Below are 16,188 nucleotides of genomic sequence, written 5' to 3'. Positions count from 1 at the left end.
CTAGGGATGCTTGAACACCTGCCAGTTCAGTTTACGTCATGTTCACCAGTCACAAATACAGCTGAATACACTACTATTTGGCACTTCACTTGGCAGGCCGTTGTTTAAATAGACAATTCTATTAGTCACAAATCAATTAAATCAGTATACTCTGGATTCGGTTTCGTTTTCCCGGCCATGTTGGATGCTCCTCTCCGCAGGTCTGGGAGGAAGCGGCCGAGCAGCCTGACCGGGAGGTTGACCTGCGAAGGTTAACCCCCAGGACTCCCAGTTAGGGGGCCAGGGTCCGGAGCGCTGCGGGAAGAGCCCCCTGAAGCTGATCCAGGGGGTAAATTGCCCGTTTGCTCCTATGGAGGCCAGCAGACTTGCGCAGCACATCGCGTGCTGCCGGGCCATGGAGAACGGCAACAAGCAGATTTAAGGTGAAAACCTGTAAGTAAGCAGATCCCTTCTGTTATTCTAAGCATATGCGAAGGATTGGTGGGAGCTGAAGCTAAAGAAGGTTCGGAAATCTTCCCCTTCATTGAGTTTTGGAACCTAGTTGGCGGACTCCCCCCCACTCCCCTAAGATGGCGACGAAAAAGCAGAGCCCCGCGGTGGGCAAATCGGTTTCGGCTGCGTTGCTGGGGAAGGGAGAGACTCTTGAAGAGGTGGTTAAACGGTCGGTCGTTGAAGCTATGAAGCTGTCGCGCACAGGGCTGGGCACAGCAGGCAGGAGGCCCACTGGTACTGCAGGGCAGAACACAACAGGCAGGAAGTCAGTAGTCCAGGAGTCAGGTCAGGTGTCAGAGCCAATATGTCAGTCAGAGAGAGGAGCAGGCAGAAGAGTAGTCAGAAAGCAGGCCGGGGTCAAAATCCAATCCAACAGCAGGGCAGGGCACAAGGCAGGGCAAGAGCGTCCAGGCGTAGAGCTCTGGTAGCAGGGAGTGGCGAGCTGAGTTGCTTCCACGCTTGGTTTCCTCGGCGTCTTCCTTTTATGCTGTCCTAATGAGGAACAGCTGTTGCCTCTCTCTCTAACAATTCAGTTCGGTGTTGCGCCTGTAAACGGGTGCTCCTTCGCCTATCCAACAGAGCTGACTTATCTCTATGTTTCCTCCTTTCAGCTGGCCCCAGGTGCTCAGGTTTCGCTTTTGCCCTGTGGGAGTCTTTGTCTCTTACAGCCTCTGTGGAGGTTTCTGGCTGTTCCTCATCCCTGACTGTCTCTGCAGAAGCTCCAGGCTGTTCTTGCTGAATTCCTCCTGGAGCAGCAGCAGTGGTTTCTGACTGCTCTTCCTCTCCAATAGCTTCTGCAGGGGCTTCTGGCTCTAGAGAAGACCCTTCTGGCCCTTCCTGCTCATCTTCTGAGGAGGACTCTGAAGCAATAGGTAAGGTGGCCAGCCGGGGCTGGGGCTGACTCATGACAGAAGCCCTTTGTTGACAAGCTAAATGAAATCAGACAAAGGGTTGGCTCAGTTGAAAATGAAGTGAAAACCATTAAAGAGGTAGCGCTCGAAGCAGAGAAATCTGCCCAGGAAAATGCAACACTCATGAGAGCTACAAATAAAGAAGTAAAGCTTCTGGAGAATCAATTGATAGGACTACAAGTGGATCGTGCTCAGACAGTATTGCGTTTACAGAATGTGAAGGAGGGGGAAAGTGAAAATTTAAAGGATTTGGTGTCGGAACTTTTGGCGTCATTCGCAAAGGCAACTAAAGAAGAGGAAAAAGCGATATTCTGGAAGTCCGCCTGACATCTTCAAAATATGCAAGAAAGCGTCAGCTGCCTCGCGAGATTATTATTGATTTTTCATCTAAGAAGACTCGGGACACCATCTTATACAATTTGATTAATGTGGACTTGGACTTTCTGGGCAACAAGGTTAAGATACTGAAGGACGTTCCATTTTTAGCTCGGAAGAGAAGATTCAAATACAAAAGGTTTGCAGCTCTTCTGAGAAAGTGTGACATAAAATATAAATGGTTATTTCCGGAAGGCATCTGGTTTAGATATAAAGACCAAGCCTACAAGATAACATCAGAAGTACAGCTGAGGGATTTTGTGCTTAATCATCAAGAGTTCCAGCAAGAAGAAGATTCAGAATCTGGAGGGGGGAGTGGGGAGGAGGGAGTGAGTGCAGCTAGTGTAGCTGTTCAGAGAGAATTGAGACCTACACGCGGGGGGGGGGGGAGAAGACCTGATCCTGACTGTAGTTTGTATTTTATAAGATCTGCCAATCTAATAGCATATGAGAAAGTTTAACTTTAAAGAATTGTATTATGAAGGGAATTCAATACTTGTAGTTGTAGTTTATGTTCTATGTTGTTTTTTACCTTTCCCCTTGTTTCCCTTTTCCTTTTTCTGTTTGTAGTTTGGTTGTAGTCTGGATGTTAGTAATTAAAAATAAAAAATATTATAAAAAAATAAATTAAAAAATAAATCAGTATACTCTGGTTGTATTGTCGAAGGCTTTCACGGCCGGAGAACGATGGTTGTTGTGGGTTTTCCGGGCTGTATTGCCGTGGTCTTGGCATTGTAGTTCCTGACGTTTCGCCAGCAGCTGTGGCTGGCATCTTCAGAGGTGTAGCACCAAAAGACACAGATCTCTCAGTGTCACAGTGACTGTACTGTCGCAATCTAAGTCCTTTAAGCTGAGCACCCCAGCCCCTGAAAAGCTATTAATGAGAAATGCTAATGTGCAAGCATTATTAATCAAGGGGTGACTGCCTCTTTAACCAAGCAATCCCATCCAGCTCCACTGGTTGCTTTCCATCTGATACCTTATAGAGGTAATGGTTATGTTCACCAGGCAGTAAATCTGCAACCTTCAGGATCAATCACCTTGTACCATAATTACCTCTAATCAACATGCTTCACTAATTGTAACAGAAAAGGTATTTGTCTTACCCTGTTGTATCCTCTTAGAAGGATCTGATAATGGTCCATTAACAATTAATTATGGCTGTGCAAAATACAGACCCACACTGTTGTTTTGATTTTTATAGTCTCTCAAAAAGCTCCAAATCCTTCTTTGCAATTTGGCTGAATTCATAATTGCTCTCTCTCTCTCTCTCTCTCTCTCTCTCTCTCTCTCTCTCTCTCTCTCTCTCTCTCTCAGGATTATTTGATTCAAGCATATATTAAATGCAGGGCTTTTTTCTGGGAAAAGAGGTGGTGGAACTCAGTGGGTTGCCCTCAGCAAAAACGGTCACATGGCTGGTGGCCCCGCCCCCTGATCTCCAGACAGAGGGGAGTTTAGATTGCCCTCCGCACCGCTCCAGGGGCATGGAGGGCAATCTAAACTCCCCTTTGTCTGAGGTTATAAGAAGCTGTTTGGATGGCATGCCTACTTGTGGCAGGATAAAATAAAAGCTGACTCTATGTTTTTGCACCATTATATTAGAAGGAGCCTCTTCACGATCTGGAAAAAATACAAAAAATATCTGGGTGAAGGTATCCCCTCTTGGGTGGTACCGTTCGAAGTGATCGATCCGAGAGCTATCTATAATGAAGAACAATGTCTACCATATAAAGAGATATTGATTATGGAACAAAAAATGATAAGAATCAAAACGGAGGAAAAATTATCTCCCTGTTATGGATGGTTCCAATTTAGACAGATTAGAGACCTTTACAACTCGGATTGTTCAAAAGGAGGAATCAAATGGAAAAACTCAGAATTGGAAGAGACTATACTACAAGAAAGTAAAAAGAAGATATCAAAAAATTATAAAATACTTTTGAAGTGGTATACAGAGGATGACACAGTCAAAGTACAGATGGTGAAGTGGGCAATCAATTGTCACAAAGAAATAACAATGGAGTCATGGGAATATTTATGGGAAACTACATTGAAGATTTCAACTTGTACCAGTATTAAAGAGAATGTCTATAAGATGATTTATAGATGGTATTTAACGCCTAAGAAAATAGCGCTTGGAAATGCAAACATGTCAGATAAATGCTGGAAATGTAAAAAGCATGAAGGATCATTGTGCCATATGTGGTGGACGTGTGAAGTAGCTAGACAGTACTGGGGAGATATTTTAGAAGTAATAAATGAGATTTTGCAGACCCAAATAAAGAAGAACCCAGAGCTATTGCTACTGAATTTAAGTATGGAAGATGTTCCTATGCAATACAGAACATTACTATTTTACATGACGACGGCAGCAAGACTTTTGTATGCGCAGAAATGGAAGGTGCAAGAAATACCAACTATTGAAGACTGGATGTATAAATTGCTGTACATGGCGGAAATGGATAAAATGACAAGAAAGCTGAGAGATCAGAACTTAACAGAATTTTTTACTGATTGGGGAAGATTGAAAACATATTTAGAAAAGAAGTGGGACGTGAAAGGGGAATTATGGCAATTTGAAAATTATTAGAATGGCTTTTTTATTGGAAGAGACAGAATCTTTACCATATGAAGTGAAGTATTAGCTAATTGTTAGACTAAATTTAAGTGGATTTGGAGTTAATAGATATTGGTAAAACTAATAAAGTAGATATTTTATTTAATTGTTAGCTTAAATTTAAATATATTTGAAGTTAACAGATAGTAATAGATAATAGATTTTAAGCTAATAATAATAGATTTGAAGCTAACGGATAGGGTTTAGTTTAACAAAACAGAATGTAAACATGATATAATGAGTTACAGAAAAAGGGGATAGATTAGGAATAGATTAAGATATAGGGTTGGAAAGCTGTTGGAAGACCTGAAAAAAGGGGGGGAGGGAAAGGGTGGGGGGGAAATGATATTGAGATGTTATTTGAAAGTTGTATGTATTAATATTCTCACCTAATAAATTTAAAAAAAAATAAAAATAAACTCCCCTCTGTCTGGAGATCAGGGGGCGGGGCCACCAGCCATGTGACCATTTTCAAGAGGTTCCGGAACTCCATTCCACCACGTTCCTGCTGAAAAAAAGCCCTGATTAAATGAGTGATTAAAATCTTATATATGTAACTATATATGTATTATAGCAGTTACCACTGTTGTCACATTATTTTTCTTATACATGTTTGAGTTTTGCATAGAAATAATACCATCATTTGCCTCACTTGCATGGTCCTTTAGCATCATGGCTTACAATTCCTCCTTTCAATATCCATATGATCTTCCAGCAGATGCAAAACTTCTAATTTGTCATGAAGTTGGTGCAAGGATGCCAGGCGACTCTCAAAAGACTTGACTTCAGGAGTTAAAGTTCTTTATTGGTATTGCCAGTTTCATGCTCTCACGCCACCCTTGTTAAGACAGATAGTTACAAAAAAGCTCAAAGCAGATGAAGGTTCCCTGTGGCTACTTCCCCCCCTCCTTCTGCTAGTCCTCCGACTCTACACTAGTGGCCAAAATTGTGGAAACCTTTTGGGAAAAGTGTATTTTTGAGGTTTGATGGCTCATAACACAACTTTTTTTTGGAGTAATATCATAAAATTATATATCTAAATTTTTATTGGAATTAGAAATATTTTGTCATTTATAACAATCAAATTACTTTAATATTCCAGTTCTAACCCCCTCCCTTTCCCCCCCGTTTGTTGACTTCCAACAGTTTTCCAACCCTTTGTCTATTCTTCCCCTACTCATTTCAACTTATTTTGTCAATTAAACATATACTTTCACACTCTTCTAAGCTAGTCTATTATAACACAGTGCTAAGTCAATTTCCCTTCACTTATCAACTAACTAATACATTCCTGGCATATTATTCAATAGTAATAATACTGGTAATATTCTCAATATCCTGTACTCTAACTTATTCATTCTAATGTCATCAATATGGGACAAACAATTTATCCCTCCCTATACATAACTTGAGTACTCATAAGTGATGAATACATTTATGTCAACCAATTTAACTTATACTCTGTATGTTACTCTTTACTTCCTCTTATATCTCTTATCTTTATAACATAAAGTCAATCAATTTGACTCGTATTCTACACATTTCTAAATATACCTATAAACACCATATACATTCGACATAAGTCAATCAATTTGACCCATGTTCTGCACATTTCTAAATATCGCTATAACCAAAAATACCTTCAGCATAAGTCAATCAATTTAACCTATATTCTATATGCTACTTCTCATTCCCCCCCTTCTTGTATTCATGAATTTTAATTCTGTTAATTCTCAATTACACCCCTATCTGCCAGCAACATAATTAATTAATTAATTTCTATTCTTATATATCACATAATAACTATTACTTAATACTGTATAGAATAATCAAATAGAATAATTGCTTAGTAATTCTTCTTTAACTCTCCTCCCCCCGGTATAGTCACTTCTCTCTTCTTTTGTTTTTCTTCAGTAATTTTCAAACTGCCACAGTTCTCCTCCCACCTCCCATTTTTTCACCAAATATTGTTTCAGCTTCTCCCAATCTGTGTTATACTGTCCTGGATCAAGGTCTCTTAGTTTTCTTGTCAGTTTATCCCTCTCCGCCATGTACAGCAATTTGTGAATCCAGTCCTCGATAGTTGGCACTTCTTGTACTTTCCACTTTTGCGCATACAAAAGTCTAGCCGCTGCTGTCATGTAAAAAAGCAATGTCCTATGTTGTGCTGGAATATCTTCCATTCCCAAGTTCAGTAGCAGGAGTTCTGGGTTCTTATTGACTTGAAACTGTAAAATCTCACTTCTTACTCTTATTATTTCCCCCCAGTACTGCCTGACTACCTCACAAGTCCACCACATATGGTACAAAGATCCTTCATGCTTTTTTACATTTCCAGCATTTATTAGACGTGTTCACATTCCCTAGCGCAATTTTCTTTGGTGTCAGGTACCAACGATAGATCATTTTATAGACATTCTCTTTAATGTTAGTGCATGTCGTAATCTTCAAAGTATTTTTCCACAAATATTCCCACGCCTCCATTGTTATTTCTTTATTAAAATTTATAGCCCACTTCACCATTTGCACCTTAACTACCTCTTCTTCAGTATACCATTTTAACAACACTTTATAGACCTTTGAAATTTCCTTTTTGTCTTCTTGTAAAATTACTTCCTCCAAGTCCGAGTTCTCCATTCTTATCCCTCCCTTGGCACAATCTGATTTATAAAGGTCTCTGAGCTGTCTATATTGAAACCAGTCATAATTTGGAGACAACTCTTCTTGCGTCTTTATTCTTAATTTAGAAAATTCTATTCGTGTTATCTCCTTATACGTTAAACACTGTTGTTCATTATCAACAGTTCTCGGATCTATCGCTTCATAAGGAACCACCCAGGAGGGAATTCCTTCTTGTAGGTAATCTCTGTACTTTTTCCATATTGTGAAGAGGCTTCTCCGAATGTAATGGTGTAAAAACATAGAGTCCGCTTTTACTTTATCATACCATAAGTATGCATGCCATCCAAATATTTTTTTGTATCCCTCTAAGGCCAGCAATTTGCGATTTTTAAGCATCATCCAGTCCTTCAGCCAAACCAAGCAGATTGCCTCATAGTAAAGTCTTAGGTTGGGCAGTTGCATTCCGCCTCTCTCTTTCGCGTCCTGTAACACTTTCATTTTCACTCGAGGCTTTTTGCCTGCCCAAACAAAGTCCGATATCTTTCTCTGCCATTTCTCAAACTGCTTGGAATCCCGAATGACTGGTATTGTCTGTAACAAAAACATCACTCTTGGCAGCACATTCATCTTGACTGCTGCAATTCTTCCCAACCATGACAAATTCAATCTATTCCATTTAATCAAGTCTCGCTCTATTTGAGTCCACAATTTCTCATAATTGTTCTTGAATAGATCTATATTCTTTGCAGTCAGTTCAATTCCCAAATATTTCACCTTATTTGTTACTTCACAGTCTGTTATTTCCATAAGTTGCTGTTGTTTTTGTTTAGTCATATTTTTACACAGTATCTTTGACTTCTTTTTGTTTACAAAAAAACCTGCCAAATCTCCAAATTCTGTGATTTTTTCTATTACCCTTGGCATGTTTTCAATTGGATCTTCCACAATTAACATTATATCGTCTGCAAATGCTCTGACCTTATAGGAAAAGTCTTTTATCTTTATTCCACGGATTGCATTATCTTCTCGGATCTGTATCATCAAAATTTCCAAAACCATCGTAAACAACAGTGGAGACAACGGGCAACCTTGTCTTGTACCTTTGCCTATAGTCAATTTCTTAGTCACCTCGTCATTCACCACAATTGCTGCACTCTGGTCTCTGTAAATTTCTTTTACTGCTCTGATAAATCTTTCTCCCAACTGTAGCTGTTCCATAGTGGCGAACATAAAATCCCAGTTCAAATTGTCAAATGCTTTTTCAGCGTCCACAAAGAAGAACCCAACCTCCTTATCACAACGCCTATCGTAATATTCAATAGCATTTATAACTGTCCTTAAATTGTCTCTGATTTGTCTATTTGGTAAAAAACCAGCTTGTTCTTCCCCAATAACTTCAGATAGCCATCCCTTTACTCTTTCCGCTAAGATCTTCGCAAAGATCTTATAATCATTGTTAAGTAAGGAAATAGGTCTGTAATTTTTGACGTTAGTCAAGTCCTGTCCTTCTTTAGGGATCAATGATATATTAGCTTCACTCCAAGTATCTGGAATTCTTTGGTCTCTCATAACACCATTGATCACTTCTTTTAGGAATGACACCAGTTCATTGACCATTACCTTATAAAATTTAGCTGTGAGTCCATCAGGCCCTGGCGCCTTACCCAGATTTGTTGACTGTATTGCCTTCCTTATCTCTTCCTCTGTCACTTCACTATTCAATTTATTTCTCCAATCTTCCGAGATCACTGGGAGCCTCATTTTCCCCAGATATGTCGCTATTGAATCTTTATTCACCTCTTTTTTATTATACAATTTAGCGTAAAATTTGTAGAAGGCTCTACTAATAGCAGTCTGTTCCAGATATACTTTATTATCCTCACATATTTTATTTATTGCCTTTTCTCTTCTTCTTTTCTCTTCTTCAATTGCCATGCCAAATATTTCCCAGGTTTATTTGCTCCTTCAAACAACTTTTGATTCATTCTCTTCAGATTCCATTCCAGTTCTTTATTATTCATTGCTGTCAACTGTTCTTGTAAAATTTTAATGTCTTATAAAATTATATATCAATGGAAGGATAAATTAATCAAGAATGTAATGCAATTACTTTTATGAAGGAAATTTTTTTTAGAACAGTAGTTATAAAGAAGAAAATTGAAACACAGAAAAAATGAGTTATACAACAATTCTCACCATGTTAGTTAATACTTAGTTGGGTAACGTTTGCTTTAATTACGACCTTACAATACCTTCCCATGGAGTGAACCAAGTTTTTAAATTCTGCAGCTGTTATAATGTGAAACCAAGATTGAGTTATTGCTTCTATTAATTGTGTTTTATTGCTGGGTTGCTTCTCACTAACCAGTTTCTTTAGTCGGCTCCATAGATTTTTGATGGGGTTAAGGTCTGAGCTATTCCCAGGCCATTCCAACAATGGAATATGATTATCTTGAAACCACTTTTTGCACACAGCAGCAACATGACATGGAGCTGAATCTTGTTGAAATATAAATGCTTGATTCTCTTGGAAAAGATCACGTGTGGAAGCCTTCAATTTGGGTTCAAGTATTTCATTTATGTATTTTGGGGCATTTATATTGCCATTTATCACGCAAATTCTGCCCACACCTTTTGATGTCATACAGCCCCATATCATAACACTAACTGGGTGTTTCACGGTAGGTGTAATGCAATCGGGATACAAATCTCCGATTCTTCTTCTCACGTGTTTTATACCATCACTACCAAACATGGAGATTATGGTCTCATCACTCCAAATAACACTCTCCCATTGTTCTGCTGTCCACTTAACATGAGTTTTAGCCCAGTTTAATCTTTTCAACCTTTGTTTGAGAGATAACAATGGTTTTTTTTGTGGAATTCTAGCATTAAGACCAAATTCCTCCAGTCTGCTCCGAACAGTCCTTGCACTCAACTTCACATTGAATTGCACCTTTTCGTTATGTATGATTTTCATTCTGTATGATTGCGCCATTTTGTTCTGTATGATTTTCTTCTGTCACCTAGGCTCAGTCTCTCAATTCTTCTATCATCCCTGCTTGTGTGCACCTTTTCCTGCCTTTACCAGTCTGGTTTTGTAGTGACTGAGTTGCCTTATACCTCTTCAAAAACCTTAACCTTTGGTTAAGTTTCCACCAATTTTTCTTCTAATTTCTTCATAACTGTCGCCTTGTTCACTTAATAGTACTATTTTACATCGCTTTCTGGGTGACCAGTCAACTCTTTGTGCCATTTCTTTAATTTTATTACATTTTACAAGCTCACTAAATGAAAGAACACAAAACAAACCAACCAACTTGATAGCAATCAAATAACACACTGACAAATGACCTCCTCTCAGCTCCAATACATGATATCAATAGCTGAATCCTACTATGACCTGATTGGCTCATTGCCAAAACAAGATGATACCTGATTGGCTCTCTAAAGACTCATGCTCATTGGCTACATTCAAATGAAGGAAAGCTACTTCATACCAACCTAAGCAAGTTGTGCTTCCTTTTCCTGGTTATTTGGCTATAACATTTGATAGAATACAGATAATTGAACAAACTTTGTTGCATTACATTCTTGATTAAATTATCTTTCCATGGATATATAATTTTATGGTATTACTCCCAAAAAAGTGGTGTTATGAGCCATCAAACCTCAAAAATGCACTTTCCCCAAAAGGTTTCCACAACTACAGACCTCGACCAACTTGTTAAAGAATGTGAATCAAAATTAAAAGAGCTAAAAGTAAAGAAATTTAACCGTGACAAGAAGGATTATACTTCTGGCCGGATTTACACTTGGAGGGAGGAGCCAACTGCTAGAAGAGTCAAACGGGTCACTTGGGCACGCACCATGGACGCAACGTCGGAATTTGAGACCACAGAACCGTCGGAGACTGACACGTCTGGGGATGAGGGCAGCAGCAGAATACTTCGGAACAGAACAGTTCCTGCTTCTGCCCTCCCAGCCAGGAATCGTTTTTTAGCCAGAGGCCGGACTTATACCCACAAAAGGGGAAGACAGAGAATTTAGTTGTCAATCCCTCTTCAAGGCCCCTTTTGGATATCGAATGTGCGGTTTTAAACGGTGGTCTTGGCTTTGTACCTACACCTGATTATTGTCCGTTCAAAATGAGAGTAGACTTCTTTAAATTAATTAGATTGATCAAACTGAGAAAGTTTTTTGGAGATGTGGGCACTTTGCCATCCACAGGAGGAATTCAACACAGATCTACTTTCATTCCATCTATATCTGACCCGAGGATAGAGAGTTTTAATTGTGTGGTGCTGCGGGACATTCAACGCATTGAACAGAAAAAAAGAGTGAGACTGCACAACTTAGATAAGGAAGAGTGGACAGCATTAAACACATTACGCAGTGACAAGAGTATTGTGATTAAACAAGCTGATAAAGGCGGGGGTATTGTGATACTGGATCTTATTCATTACCAACAGGAGGCAGAATGTCAGTTGCAGAACACGAGGGAGTATAAATGGATTGCCCACAATCCATTGAAATCCATACAGAATATCATTAGGATTGTTTTAGATGAAGCTCTACTGGCTAATGAAATTGACATGAAGACCCGTGATGCCCTCATCAATAAGAACCCCCGCACACCAGTCTTTTACTTGTTGCCAAAAATCCACAAACCTGGTTTTCCACCCCCGGGCCAACCTATCGTGTCCGGGTCTAATTCGGTGCTGGAACCACTTGCAATATATCTCGATCATCATCTACAACCTTTGGTATAGAACACCACAGCATATTTAAAAGATACCACCTCTCTCATCAACCTGATTGAACGTATACAAATTCCAGTGAACGCCTTTCTTGTCACAGCAGATGTGTGCTCATTGTACACATCGATACCGCATGAAGAGGCTAGGAGAACTGTGGAAAGAGCGCTGTCTTCACGTACCACACAGAGACCTTCCACTCCCTTTTTACTTAACTTACTAGACATTATTTGGAGAAGAATTATTTCAAATTTGATGAGACTTTTTATTACCAAGTACAGGGTGTAGCGATGGGCTGCGCTGCAGCCCCTTGTATAGCGAACATATTCATGTCCTATATAGAGAGCGATTACACCTTACATTCAGAAGTCAATCCTTATTATCAAGATATTCTTTTTTACCGTCGGTACATTGACGACATTATGATGGTGGTGTCCAATGGGCAGCGAGCTGGATTATTACTGGAATGGATGGATCAAATAGACCAACACATCAAGTATACTTGGCAGGGAGGCGCTCAATGTGTGAACTTTTTAGATGTAGTGGTTTATAAGAACACTGACTCAAGCTTGGCAGTGAGACCATTTAGGAAAGCAAGGGATAAATTTTCCTATTTACACTTTGATTCTTTCCATCCTATGCACTTGAATAAGAACATCCCAAAGGGAGAGTATTTGCGTATTCGTCGAAACTCTACCAAGACACAACATTTCCAGTGGCATTCTAACCTTTTAGATCGCGCCTTTTTGGGGCGCGGGTATCCACCGGAATACATTAATTTGGCCAGAAGCAATGCATACCACGCCACACGTGGAGAATTGCTAGCTCAGAGAACTAGGGACGTGGATATGAGGATAAAATGGGCATTAGACTATTCGCCGGTTTCATCTGACATTAGCAAAGTGATTAAATGCCACTGGCATTTACTAGAGGAAATCCCTGGATGTGAGCGCCCCCCTGCCATAGGATATCACCGCTCCAAGAACATCAAGGACATTTTAATTCGATCTGAATTTAGGAGCATCCCTCCACCTCGTGAGCTCCCACGTGGACACCATCCATGCGGGGGGTGTAGTGTTTGTAACCTTATGATTGATTTAAGGTCCATAAATCATCCGACTTTAAAGACCATCCGCACTGTGCTTATTTTTTCTAACTGCAAAACATTGAATATAGTGTATATCATCCAGTGTATCTGCAATTTATGCTACATAGAGAGCACTACTAGACCCCTCAGGATGAGAATTCAAGAACATCTATCACGGATTCAAACCCGGAATACTGAAGCCCCCCTGGTATCTCACTTTATTGGAGCAGGTCATGAGCCTAGAGACATGAAGGTGTCGGTCCTGCAAGTAGTACAGCAGCCTGTACAAGCTGACTGTTCCCAGAAACTCTTGCAAGTGGAGATGGAATTCATTTTTAAGTTACAAAGCATCACCCCAGGAGGTCTGAATAGTGAGATGGATCTTTCTTGTTTTTTATAACTCTGTTTCTTTAAATCTCCCCATGGGCAGTTATATCTGCATGTACCTTTAAGGTTCCAGTTTACAAAAAGGCTGCTAATTGGCAACGCCGACGCGGTGATTTCCCGTCGGAGCTCTCCCATTGTGGAGTGGTATCCTGTCCTGTTGGTTGGACTGTATTGAATTATTTACACTGTAACAGAAATTTTGGGTGTGTTTCCTTGTAAGTACAGTGTTTTATAAGTTCGGGGGTGAAATCCATGAAGATAAAAAATGGAGTGTCTTGCTAATTGTTTTTGTGTCATCGTAGATTATTGCCCTGAGGAAGCCTGGTTGGTGAAACGGAAATGTTGTAGGATGCAAGCATTCGTCCGTTGGCGGCTTTCCAACAGAGTCATTTGTTATCTTTAATTGGAGCACTACCCCAACACAAATTCCTTTGATTCCATGAACTGTATATAAACCTACTGCATGAAGGACAGTACCAACAGATTTTTTGATTGCTGGTTTATTATTATTATTGTGCTTGCAACTTGCTCTTTTCAAATATTAACTGCTTGAATGCTGGTCCATTATTATTGTGCTGGCTTATCATTATCATTGTACTTGCAATTTGCCTTTTTCATATTATTGCATTTGCAACTTGCTCTTTTCAATTTTTGTTCTTTTCAATTTGTGTACATTGTTTATCAATTTGCATATTACACTATATCAACATTAATTGTGTGTTAACTGTTTGCTGCTTTCCTTTGTTACTGGTGATTTGTTAGCAGGAAGTGCTTGCCCTTGTGGTTTGTTTTTTAGGGAGAGATTACAGCAGGAATCAGCAACCATTTCCTGTTCTTAGTTTTCCAGCCCCCCAAAAGCATCAGTTTTAGCTGCAGAAATATGACAGGTGATCCTGAGCATAGTCTGAAATCTTATCCCATAACACGTCCATGAGCCAAAGATGAATTTTGATTTTTGATGTATCAGATATATACAGTTATCTGTCAAAAATCTGGAAAAACAATTCAGTTCAAACTACATGGGAGAAATGAAAACCTATAAGGATGTGGTGAGAGAGATGAATGAAGTTTTTTTCTTCACTATCATCACATCAACTGAATTGCATCCAGTGCAATTATTTAGGGTGATTAGGAATTTGATGACTCCAAGGTAAAAGTAACAAAGTTAGGAGTGAATTATCAACTGGCTATGGGGCGTTTTCACACTGCTTACCAGCCACAGAACATCACACTGAGCTCCCAGAATGACAGCATCTTCCTGGCATGATTCCGCGCGAGAACAACAGTTCTCACACGAAATCGCACTAGGAAGACATTGTCATTCCGGGAGCTCGGTGTGGTGTTCCGTGGCTGGTAAGCAGAGTAAAAACGGCCATGATGATTTACATGCTACTTTGCTGATAAAATCTCTCTGATCAAGTCCAAAGAATTTGATCAAGTCTGGACAGAACTGGGGGGCGTGGCATCGGTCTCTGAGTGGATGGATGCGCGTTGAAGGAGCTCCGACTCCCCCCTGCCTGGAACTAAGCAAATTAAAGCATATTTTTGTTCTAAAAAGCAAGGAATTAGAGGGCAAGGACTGGGGAAGAAAAAATCGCTAACTAGAACACTCAAAAACTTACAGACCTCTTCCCCAGAAGCAATTCCTGCCGTGCAGCAAAGCCGCAGCTCCGAGAGGGTCAAAATGGCCGACGGCGAAGACGCAGTGGTAAATATTCAATCTGTGCCCCTTGATAAACATTTTGAAAAGTTACAACAAGTGCTGGTAGTGCAGATGTCTGAGTTAATTCAGCCCTTATCAAACCAGTTAGCTGATATAAAGCTGGAACTAAAAGAATAAAAAAAATAAAGGTTAAAACAAAATATTGTATTAATAATTATTTTAAAAAATATTGTTCAATTAGCTGTTGAATTAATTAATTAGTTTCAAAATATAGAAGACTATAGTACCAGAGCTAGAAACATTGAAATAGAGTTTTAATTACTTTTTAGGAGTTTAATAATTAGTTGTTAAGTACAGTATAATTAGGGAGGTGGGGGAATTATATTTAACATTTTTTAAAAAGTTATTTAAAAAAAGAGAGAGAGAGAGAGAGAGAGCGGGGAGAAAGGAAGGGAGAAAATAGAAGGAGATAGTTTGTTTAAGCTACAGCAAGATTATAGACAGGTTTAAGATATTTAACAGATATTTAATAGAGTTTAAGAACAAACATTCCTTAAATACTAAACTGCATATTGACATAGAAACTCCTTATACCTGAAGTTAAATTTACAAAATTATATTTCAGTTGTTATATTGTTGAACTTGCGCTGATCGAACTTACTGATTTTAGAGCTATACTATTTGCAAACTTTGTTGTTATAGATATTGCTGTAATAGATACATCAGAAATTACCAGTTATTAGATTAGATCTTGAAATATCCTTATAAAATAGTTATTTACAGAAAGAAAGAAAAAAGTCTGGACAGAATTTGATTGCTCAAGGCATCAGAAATACCATCTAGTAAAAGGTGAGTGGACAGCTTCAAATTGGTCTCCCTATACAGATGAAATCCTTGGAGCTGTGAAGGACACCATCTGTGATTTGGAACCTTGTCCTAACTGGTTGTTGGGATGACCAGGACAACTCTTGTGAGCATTGTGAAAGCCTCTTGAGCTGAAAGAATTTTCCTAAATCCTCTTAAGGAGGTGATGATCAAGCTGGGGGAAAGAAATCTTAAGACAACAAAGTTCTGGTTGTGTCAGGTCTGTTGCCCACAGTCCCTCCACAGTCCCTCCATCTTCACTTGATTTGCAATCATCCTCTGTATGTGTGTGTGTATAGTTTTTCACACAGGCCGTCCAGCTCCTGGGAAAACAGCATGCTTATCTCAGATGGCTCGCCACAGAGGCCTTGAGACAGTTCCTGCCTACTCTCCCACTGACTATGCCCAGCTGG

This window comes from Eublepharis macularius, chromosome 14, assembly GCF_028583425.1.
Source record: "Eublepharis macularius isolate TG4126 chromosome 14, MPM_Emac_v1.0, whole genome shotgun sequence".
In the NCBI taxonomy this organism is placed as follows: domain Eukaryota; kingdom Metazoa; phylum Chordata; class Lepidosauria; order Squamata; family Eublepharidae; genus Eublepharis; species Eublepharis macularius.
This window is presented reverse-complemented; position numbering follows the sequence as displayed.